Raw genomic sequence first — 11434 nt, 5'->3', positions numbered from 1 at the left:
GAGGGGGCCAGGGCAACTTATGAACTGGAAACAGAGACAAAAGAAGAAAACCATTTTCTGAAGCAATTCCCTGGTCAGTTCCATAAGACTGTGGTATTGAGTAGCAATTGGTGGTTCAAACAGAGAAAGACTCAAGGAGCCTCTCCCTCGTCCAAGTGGGGCCAAGATGAAAGACAGTGTTCAAGTAAAGAGAACACCAAATCATTGGAAGGAATTAAACATGTAGATGAAGGATTTACCCCTTAACTGCCAAGGATCCACCCCCACCCCCACAGTGCCAAAGCCTTGTTTGGTGATTTCGGTATGTGTCATGATCTCTGCTTCCAAAAGGTCAGGGTTTTCCCAACTCCCTTGGAAGCAGATCCATAACCCAGGTTCCGTGTGCCAACCAGTCCCAATTGGGACCTTTTGGACCCAGTCCTGGCGCCAGTGGCACCAGGCTCATAAATATGCCCAGTCCCAGCGCTGGAAGCGCCGGGCTCATAATGCTTGGGTGTGCTTGGGTGGACTTACCTGCAGCAGACCATGCTGCTTACTTGCCTGCCAGTTGAGCCTCTGATCCTCTTCTGTTTGGAACTACTTTTCCTGTTGGGTGGGGCTGGAGCCACTCCCTAGATTCAGAACACTGGAACTCTTCTGGAAAGCAGGAACTCTTTTCTTACCAGGAACTCTTTTCTTACCTAGGCGTGGCTGTGGAAGGAGACACCTAAGCACTACAGGAGGCTATTTAAACCACACCCGGTGGATGAATCTTGCTTTGCGTTATTCTGCACCCTCTGCAGCAGAACGGTCATCGTGTCTTCTGCATCCGGTCCTGGGCCTAAGGAAAAAGGCTTACCATCCTGAATCCAGTCTTCAGCAACACCTATAAAGACAAGAAAGAACAGGTTAGCATTCCGGTATCTGAAAGGCAAAGGCTTACCTACTCTTCGTGCGCTCCGGAGGTCTTCACACAGCATTCCGGTATCTGAAAGACAAAAGCTTACCAACTCTTCGCACGCTCCGGAGGCCTTCGGCGCTGCATCCCGCATCTGAAAGACAAAACAAGGTGCGTTTAAAGACATTGGGGAACTTTAATACTCACGTGCCATTGCTCCTTTCCACATCTAACCCAGTGGGTATTCCGGCACCCTGCAGCCGCTCTGAACTCGTACCTGCAAAATAAAAAGACAGTTAGAGCGCATCGTGAGGCAGGCAACAAGCGCTTACTTACGTGCTTCCAGGCGCTTCTATTCATCACACGGGCTCCATCTTCAACTCACTTCAGCCCGTCATCCGCCATCGCCGGAACCCTGCAAAACAAGAGACATCATTACTAAAGATTTTAAAGACATTTGAATGACTCGAAACTTACCGTTCGTGCAGTAAACGACGGACAGCAGTCCTCTGAAGTCAAGAGGCCTGCGCTACCTATCCAGTGAAGAAACTGGTTACAGCACCCTGCCCCGAGGCAGATGGAGAGCTCGGCATTCACTTACCTAAGGTGAGAGCGTTAACCTTTGGGGGTCTACAGGAGAGGAGAAGAGGAAAGAGATAGGGACACCCCAATAACCCCAGTTCATTAACCCCGTATTCTCTATCTGCAGACATCTTACTCTACACGTCAGGCATACAGTGCACAGAGGTCCAGCCCAAAGAGCCAACCGGGTGCTACACATCACCTTTGAAGATACGGTAGTCGCCCAGTCAAGACCGGCGCCTCTGCGAGAATCAGGTGAGCGTTACAGTATGTCTCCATTCAGTCCCTTGTAACTTTTTTGTTACATGAGATATCTCGCCCAAATTTGGCCCTGTGTCTTCCCACATGTAGGTGGTCATAACACTACCAAGGAATCCTAGTTTGCTGTATGAGGATGAGATAAAATAACCAAAAAGGGAGAACATTTTGTGTTTTTCAGAAAATTCCAATAAAATGATGTACAAAGAAGCCTGAGGTTTTTTCCTTTTAAGAGCTAGGAACTGTTGTGCTGAATTTGCCATTTTCCAGGTGTTCAAGAACAGGTTGAGTGGAAACCAAGAAAATGGTTACCATCCATTTTGTGAGAGGTGGGGTGATTTTGTCCTTTTTTTTCCAAATAGGACATGTGTGGACGGAATGGAAGAGGAGGGTAGGAAAGCTGTATGGAAAATGTCCATAGTTTGGGGGAAAATGACAGATAAAAAAAAGGTATGTGGTAGACATGGTTGGCCCGGTAAGGAAATGGCTTCTGTGAATTTTGAGAAAAGCAATGCCCCGCTACATTCCACTCTCCCCCCCGACTCTCCCAGTAGGAAATCACAGATTTTTCGTAACGTTTCACAGAACACGCATTACCACAAGCCAAAAATGGAGCCCTGGTACACAGGTTGTGTATGCTTACAGCCTAAATAGACATTCTTAGCATGTGTAAATAAGGAAAACAAATGTGGTGAGGAATGGCAAGCATACATTTTTTTAAAAGCGCACAGGCAGACCTTTTGAATGGTAGGTGGCTGGTGCAGGTTACAAAAGTGTATAGTGCCTAAAGCAGCGACTAAACGTAGGGCACATTTGGGAAAGGAAAGGGTTGTGTGACAAAGTGCAGCAGCAAATGTATGAATACATTATGAAAACCAAGCACACACAACAAATGTCCTACCTTCCCGCTCTCCCACAAGTGTACCGATGAAAACGGTACCTCACATGTGTGGGTGCACCTACCTGGGCGCAAAGGAAAAAGGCGAAACCAGTGGTAACCCCAAGTGTTTCAGCGGAGCAGATTTTGTGGGATTTTCCTCTTGTGGACAACCTATAGATTTGGGCCTAGGGTGTCGAAGCCACCAAGGAAAACAGGGAACCCCATGCATTTCTGAAAGGAAGACACCTGTGGGAATCCACAGAGGTCTGACTTGCGTGAATCGCCCCAGAATTTATTACCCACAATCCCCGGCCAAGTCCGAAATTTGGCAAACCCCCCCCCACACAATTTTACAGACATTTTTTTGTCAAATTTCGGATTTTGCAGGGGCCTGTGGGTAATAACCTCTGGGGCAATTGCCGCAAGTCAGACCTCTGTGGATTGCCATGGGTGTCTTCTTTTCAGAAATGGATGGGATTCCCTGTTTTCCTGGGTGGCTGCAACACCCCAGGCCCAAATCTGTAGGTTGTCTCCCCAAACCCTTTGGGGGATTGCAGTGGTTTCACCTTTTCCTTTTGCCCCAGGTAGGTGCACACACACATGTGAGGTACCGTTTTCATCAAGGACACCTGTGGGAACGCGGGAAGGTAGGACATGTGTTGTTGGCGTGTTTCGGTGGGTTGGGAAAGGCCAGGGACCCTGCCGGGGCTCCCTGGAACCACTGCTGGGCTTGGGCATGGTCAAATCACATGGGAGACAGCCGCCCAAGGCCAGGGACATCACCCCAACCCATCCTGAAGCGCTGGCTGGACTGCGTTACAATATTTCCCCCTGGGGAGGGAAGGGGACCCTGCCAGGGGCTCCCTGGTGCTGCCGCCATGCTTGGGGATGGTACACCCACATGGGAAACAGATGCCCTTGGCTGGGGACATCACCTCCAACCATCCTGGAGTTCTTGCTGGCCTGTGTTACAACTTTTCCCCAGCACTGTGCCACTACTTCCCCAAACAGAAAAGCTTTAGGTGGTTTAGGGTGCCATGAGCTTTGATTTTTTTTGTTTTCCCCTTTCCTAGGGGCAGATGGGCACATTATTGTGCCCATCTGTCCCTGGAGGGAGGGGGGCAAAACATACTGCCCCATGCTTAGGGGGGGTTGCCAAGATTTCTGGTGGCTCTCTCCCCGCACCCCAAATGGATGGATAGGGGGGCATCTCATGTACCCCTTCCTAGGGGCAGAAATATGCCCTAGGGAGGGCTACATGAGGTGCACCCCATCCACTGTGGGGGGGGAAGGACCACTCCCCTTTCATTGTATATGGCTGGTAGTCTAGTGCCTCCTCACCCCAAACATAATTTCAGTTTTTTGTTTGCCCCTTGCCAAATGGATGGATGTACCCCATTCATTGGGGCAGAAATCTGCACTGAGGGAGGGCTACACGAGGCGCCCACCCATCCATTTAGGGTGGGGGGGAGAGGGCCACCCCTTTTCATTATATATAATGCATGGCCACAAAACAATTTTTTTTGTCCCTTGCCTAGGGGGCCATGCATTGTGCCGCAGGTCGAGGGAGAGGAAGGCGGACACTCACCTTCTCTTTTCACCGCGGCAGCGAAAATGGCTGCTACAGTGAAAATTACTTTCAGTTTCACATCAGCGCACGCTGAGGTGAAACTGAAGGAAATCTAACCCCCGGGGCCGTGAGGAGGAACCACCTACTCACATATCCCGGGGGTTAGATTTCACTTTTGTGCAAGTGCAGTGCCAAAAAGGACTTGGCACTGCAATGGTAATGGTAATGTCAAGAACGGGTACCTCGTCCTTGGCACTAAAGGGGTTAATGCTGACGTATACTTAGGAGGAATCTGCGTAAGCTATACATTAGATAGAAGGAGCCATTCTCCAGGTTGTGTTGCAAGTGTGGAAGTTTGTGAACACAAAACATTATGAGACTTGTACTCTCCTGGGTTGTGATCAGAACTCTTTGGTTAGCTTACTTGTTTGTTTTGTAGAAACAGGGAAAGTTTAGAAGTTTGACTAGGATGGAAATTTTCACAACAGATTTTCAGGCACATGTTTTAATTTTGTTGAGGTAGGGAACCACCTTTAGTTATGGGCAAGATAGGGTTTGCATACTTTTATCCATAAATAATGTTTATAACCAAATAGATGCCTGCTTTTAGTCAGACTGCTCATTGCAGGTCACCACAGACCTCCGGGACCAGGCCATCAAGGAAAGATTTGTGCTCAGGTACAAGACCCCTCCCCGCATCCCTTTTATTGTTTGAAAAGATCCAACCTCAATAGTAGTCTCCACAGGGCTTCCGAACCCAGCACTTTCTGATTGGAATACCACAATCTCTTGAGCCAGTTCGGTGAAATCAGGATTAGATGGTAGTTTCTGGTGTGCTTCAATTTGTGGAGGGCACTAGAGGGAATGGTGGAGAGTCCTGCCATCTCAAGTGAGGAGAAAGGCATCCCGGTGAAAGTTCTCCCCCTCACCTTCCAAGATGAATACAGAGCACACTTTTTCTTCTAGGTCAGCGCACCCCAAGCTCAGAAGATTGGCTGTAATGTTTTGACACAATGTTCCCATTCACTGGGGACATGTGACTTGTAACTCAGAGCATCCACCCGTACATTCTCCTCTTTCTCAACGTGCGACCTCATTCAGAAAACATTGCAGGCAACAGCCCCACAACTTGAGTGCAAACATGCAGAGAGTTGCAGACCTCATGCAGACATAAAACTGAGTTGTTGTGTTGTCAGTGTAGATCAACACGCAGTGGTGACCTGCCAGATGGTGCAGAATGCCTTCAATGTCAGATCGCTTAGAGTGCTAGTCAATGCATATGGTGTGCCTGTTCCTCTGAGCTATAAAGGTCACTGACCTCCCATTGCCCCATTAGGCTCCTCAACCTTATAGACTGGAGGCCGTCACAAGGGCCTTGCTCAGGTATGGTTAAAAGGCATTTGCAAAGTCTGGTTGCTTCACTCTATTCAACCCTGCAATTCCTGACAACATATTCCCTCTTTCTGAGCCTGTGAACAGAGGCTCACAAGGTTTAATTGTATATCTTTCATGTGTTAGGTTATTTTAACAATACTTGTAAACTGAAGCATACACCCAAAGCATCTTAGCGCTAGTTAGCACAATGAGCATGGAAAGAGCTAGAAAATATATGTTTTTAGTATCAGAGATAGTTCTCAGAGGCATGTAAATCACAGGGGAATAGTATTCCAAAAGGTGGGCAGCGGAGACCAGTGTCATGACCGCAGCCTCCAAGGAGTCAGGTTTAGCCCAACTGCCTCGGAAGCTGGGTCACAACTTCATTTCCAGGCACCCATCAGCTCCCATAGGGGCCTTATGGACCTTGTCCTGGCGCCAGGCTCATAAGGGGACCCAGTCCCGGCACAGGACGTGCCGGGCTCATGATGTAAGGAATGGTGCTTGGGTGGACCTACCTGCTGCAGACCATGCTGCTCACTCACCTGCAGGATGAAATCCTCATCCATCCATGGCTGGAACTACTTTACCTTCTGGGTGTGGCCAGCACCACTCCCTGGGACTGGATACTGGAACTATTCTGGAAGCTGGGACTTCTTCCCTGGGCGAGGCTGCTGTGGAAGGAGACACCTAAGCACTCCAGTAAGCTATTTAAACCACGCCCGATCAGAGCAACGTGCTTCGCGTTATTCTGCAATAGCAGCAGGACGCTCACCGTGTCAGCTCCACAGAATCTTCAACTCCTGCATCTGGGGAAGAGAAATCCGCAATCTTACCTTCCGAAATACCATCTTCGTCTTCAGCAGCATCTGAAAAGGGAAAAGAACACCAGGTTAGCACGAGATAAAAACCAGCGCAGCACTTACCCAGTCCATCGGTGCATCTCAAGCCACGGCCTGCAGCTTTCCATTTTTCCGGCACCCTGTGGAAGCAAAGACTTTGGTTAGTAAACCTCCGTGAAACTTTCCTTACCTGCGCTGCATTCTTCTCGCCTCCGCCGACGCTGCTACTCGCATCTGCAAAACAAAAGGACATCATTAAGAAATACAAAACTCCATCTATACGCACGTGTTTTGGGCAGCGCTCATCTTTCTCACTCCTCGGGGCATTCCTCGACATCCATTTGTCTACCCAGCTGCTTCTGCGACCTGAAAAATGAAAAGAGACATTAAGAAGTGCTTTTAACTTCGAATTGACATTTTCTACTTACTTGCCTGCAATACCTTCGCCATTCCATCGCTCTCCGGACCTCCATATTCAAGCAACCGCCGTTCGTGCTGCTAACAACGGCCTAGCTCCAAATCTTCATCCTCTGCAACCAAGAGGCTGGACAATTAACCAGTGAAGTAACTGGCTTCGGCGCCCCTGCACAGACGCAGGATGGAGAGCTCCGCTTTCACCTACATAAAGTGAGCACATTTAGCCTATGAACTACTTGGGAGTACCAGGAAGGGGAGGCAGCTTACCCAGTCAGGCTTATATATCCATATTAACCCCTTGCTCTCATAATTGCAGACACCTTACCCTTCAGATCAAGACCTCAGTGAGGAAAGGGCCTTTCCAGGGTGGCATTCGAGGCCTGCGCGTGACCCTAGAAGACTCCGAGAACCCCCAGCCCAGACCTGCGCCTCCGAGGGATTCAGGTGAGCGTTACAGAACGCGAAGCCTACCGCTATTTTCCCACCCAGGCGCAATGGAAACCTCGGACACAGATCAACTGGCTCAATTGCTTGGGGAACTAAGGGCAGAAGTACACGCATCTCGCCAAGAAACAAACTCTTTACGAAGGGAGTTGATCATTGCCAAGGAACGGACGGATGATCTGGCCAGACAGTTGCTACAGGCTCAAGCGGGACAGACGCCACTGCCTCTCTATGGAGGGGGCGGCACTCCTACAACCTCAAGTAATCCGGTGCAAATTAATCTGCCAGGGAATGTGCCTTTGGCCCCGCCCAAACGTTTTTCCGGTGATCCAAAGCGATATGCAGTATTCATCAATCAATGCCGCTTGCACTTTCTGTGTAGACCTGCCGCATTCCCAACGGACCAAGCCAAGGTAGCGTTTGTACTTTCCTATTTTAGCGGTAGTGCTGCAGATTGGTCCATTCCTCTCGTGACACAGGATGACCCGCTCCTCTATAACTTTCAAGACTTTCAGACCAGTATGGAAAAGTTGTTCGCAAGACATTCACAGGGGCAGGCCTTGGACAATGAACTCCTGTCACTCAGACAAGGTAATCAGGATCTCCTGGCTTACATAGCGTCCTTTAATAGACTGGTGGTTGAGACCAGGTGGCCTGAAGATAAGAGAATCACGCTCTTCTACAGAGGTCTACGTGGGGAACTTAAAGACGTTTTAGCACAGGTGGTTAATCCGCCGCAAGACTGTTCAGATTATATCGACCTAGTAGTCCAATTAGATCATCGGCTACAGAACAGGAAGACCGATCGATCCAGATTTGAAACCCGGGTACTTTCAAGACCTCAGAGCTCCGCTAAAGGGAATGACTCCGTGGAACCAATGCAAATAGGAGTAGTAAAATGACCATTAACTCAGAAAGAACGGGAAAGAAGAAGGCAATTACAGCTGTGCCTATACTGTGGGAATTCTGGACATTTCCTTCGTGATTGCTCAGTGAAACCGGTCAAGAAGACCGTAGGAGTTTCTGATAAAAATGCTGAGAAACTGGAATCGGGAAACGACCTCGCCCGACAAGCGTAGAGGTCCGCTTGCCGAGCGTTAAAACCAGTTCCTTGACCTCGCATTTGGTAATGCCTATGGTCCTCATAAGTCCCAATAGACCAGATCGCATGCATGCTACCAAAGTATACATTGATAGCGGAGCAATTGGTAATTATGTGGACCAAGACTTGGCTATCAGGATGGATCTTCCCCTACGTCCCAAGATGGTAAAGGACGTAATCACTACAGTGGATGGTACTGAAATAGCTTCCGGACCAGTTTCTCATACCACCATGGAGGTAACGTTGTTATGTCAAGACGGACATCGGGAGAAGATCGTGTTTGATGTAATCAAGGCCCCGCAGTTTCAGGTAATTCTGGGAATGCCTTGGTTGGAAAAGCACAATCCTCAGATGGCTCAATTCGGTTTCCAGAATGCGCTTCAACCTGTTATCCTCAGCCCGAAATCAAGCTAGCAGCCATCACTTCCGAGGACCCCCGATTACCTCTGGAATACCAAGAGTTCAGTGACGTCTTTCAGAAAGATCAAGCCAACACCCTGCCTCCGCATCGGTCATACGACTGCCAGATAGACCTAATACCTGGGTCCACCCCTCTGTGCAGTAGAATATATGCCCTCACTGAACCAGAAAACCTCCATCTCAGGCAATACTTGGACCAGTACTTGGCTAACGGATTCATCCGCCCCTCGAAATCCCCGGCTTGCTCAGCTTTGTTCTTCGTCCCGAAAAAGGAAGGTGACCTAAGAACTTGTATCGATTATCGCGCCCTGAACCAGATTACAGTCAAAAACCGATACCCGTTGCCCTTGATTCCTGAATTATTGGACCAGGTAAAAGGCGCCTGCATATACACAAAGTTAGACCTCAGAGGAGCTTACCATTTGGTACGCATTAAGGAGGGCGACGAATGGAAGACGGCCTTTCGCACTAAATATGGATTATTTGAGTATCAAGTAATGCCCTTCGGACTATGTAACGCACCGGCCGCTTTCCAGTTTTTCATGAATGATGTCCTCAGAGAACTTATTGATGTGTGCGTAGTCGTTTATATTGACGACATCCTGGTATACTCAGCCTCAGAAACTGATCATCGTAGACACGTCACAGCGGTTTTACAGAGACTTCGCCAACACCGCTTGTTTGCTAAACTGGAGAAGTGCACCTTTCACGCAAAGGAAGTGGAATTTTTAGGATTCATCTTGTCACCCAACGGAGTTCACATGGACTCAAGAAAAGTGGATGCTATCACCAAATGGCCTTCCCCAACTTCCGTGAAAGGTGTACAGAGCATGCTGGGCTTCGCTAATTTTTACCGAAGGTTCATTCCTGAATTCTCTCGGGTAGTCCAACCTATCACGGCTCTTCTGAAAAAGAATAAAACATTCGAGTGGACTCCAGAAGCCGAACAAGCCTTCCAAGAATTAAAAGCCAAATTTATCTCTGCTCCAGTCTTAAGGCATCCCCGTCCAGAACTTCCCTACATCGTCGAGACAGACGCTTCCAGTCTTGCAATGGGGGCGGTGCTGTCACAAAGAGACCCCGAAACGCACCAGTTACACCCTGTAGCCTTTTGGTCTCGCAAATTTTCGGCTCCTGAGATCAACTACACAATTACGGACAAAGAACTCTTGGCAATTAAGTCCGCCTTTAAGGCCTGGCGGCATTATCTTTTGGGAGCCCGGCACACAGTAACTGTAATCACGGATCACCGTAACCTCCAGTACCTGAAGTCAGCTAAAGCTCAATCTTCGAGGCAACTACGCTGGGCTTTATTCTTCGCAGAATTCGATTTTGTAATCACATATCGACCAGGCGTTAGGAACGGAAAAGCAGACGGCCTTTCCCTGATAGGGGTAGACGAACTTACAGCTAATCTGGAGCCGGTGCCAATAATTCCTGAACAAAAGATACTAGGAGCAATCAACACACTATCCCTCGAAGAGATTAAAGCAAGGGTCAATCAACTCATAACTCCCGAAGATTCATCGAATTGGCAATTGAAAGGAAAGGATTTTACAATAGATCAGAACCTATTGTATTTCCAAGGAAGACTATTCTTACCCTGCGTTGACTTGCAAAAACAGGTCATCACCTGCTACCATGATTCTCTAATGGAAGGACATCCTGGAGTTGCCAAAACCTCAGAGAAAATTAAAAGGCATTTTTGGTGGCCATCTTGGAGGAAAGATGTTAAAGAGTTTGTGGCTTCTTGTGGTATCTGCGCACAAAACAAGAGTCAGAAGGAAAAACCAGCAGGATTACTACGTCCAATAGACATTCCACCAGGCCCTTGGCACACGCTCTCGATGGATTTTATCACGGATTTACCTCCTTGCTCCGGATACAACACAATTCTAGTGATCGTGGACCTTTTTTCAAAAATGGCTCATTTTATCCCACTGAAGGGTTTACCTACAGCTTCCATTCTAGCCCGAGAATTTCTTGAAAACATTGTCCGGTTGCACGGTTTCCCTTCAGTACTAATCTCTGACCGAGGGAGCCAATTTATTTCCCATTTTTGGCGGAGTTGTTGTCGTTTAGCACAAATTGATGTACGACTTTCCACCAGCCATCACCCTCAAACCGACGGGCAGACTGCGAGAACTAACCAAACTTTAGAACAATATCTGCGCTGCATGTTGCATCAATCCGAGGGTACTTGGAAGGATGTCCTTTGGATTGCTGAATACGCTTACAATAATTCAATCCATTCTGGGACGGGAAAAACCCCTTTTTTTCCTGCTGTATTAAAGTCATCCTCGAACCTCAAATCTGGACCCACCTCAAGCTCTCAGAACACCTGCTGTTGACCATCTGCATTCGACGATAACTCAAGCATTTAAAGAAGCCACAGCTCATCTTCAACGAGCTAAAGAATCATACAAAAAAGGAGCAGACCAACATCGAAAAGAGGCTCCTCAATATCAAAAAGGAGATCAAGTCTGGCTGTCCACTAAACATTTATCTTTAAAAGGGCCACGCACCTTCAACCCAAGATATTTAGGACCCTACTCGATCACGGCCGTGATTAACCCAGTGGCTGTCAAACTAGAATTACCTACTCGAATGAAGATACATCCTGTCTTCCATGTTTCTCTCCTGAAACCTGTGCAACCCGGAACCCGTT

Source organism: Ambystoma mexicanum, chromosome 4q (genome assembly GCF_040938575.1).
Source record: "Ambystoma mexicanum isolate Mex_15411 chromosome 4q, UKY_AmexF1_1, whole genome shotgun sequence".
NCBI classification, from domain to species: Eukaryota; Metazoa; Chordata; class Amphibia; order Caudata; family Ambystomatidae; genus Ambystoma; species Ambystoma mexicanum.
The sequence above is the reverse complement of the archived record's forward strand: the minus strand, read 5'-3'. Positions refer to the sequence as shown.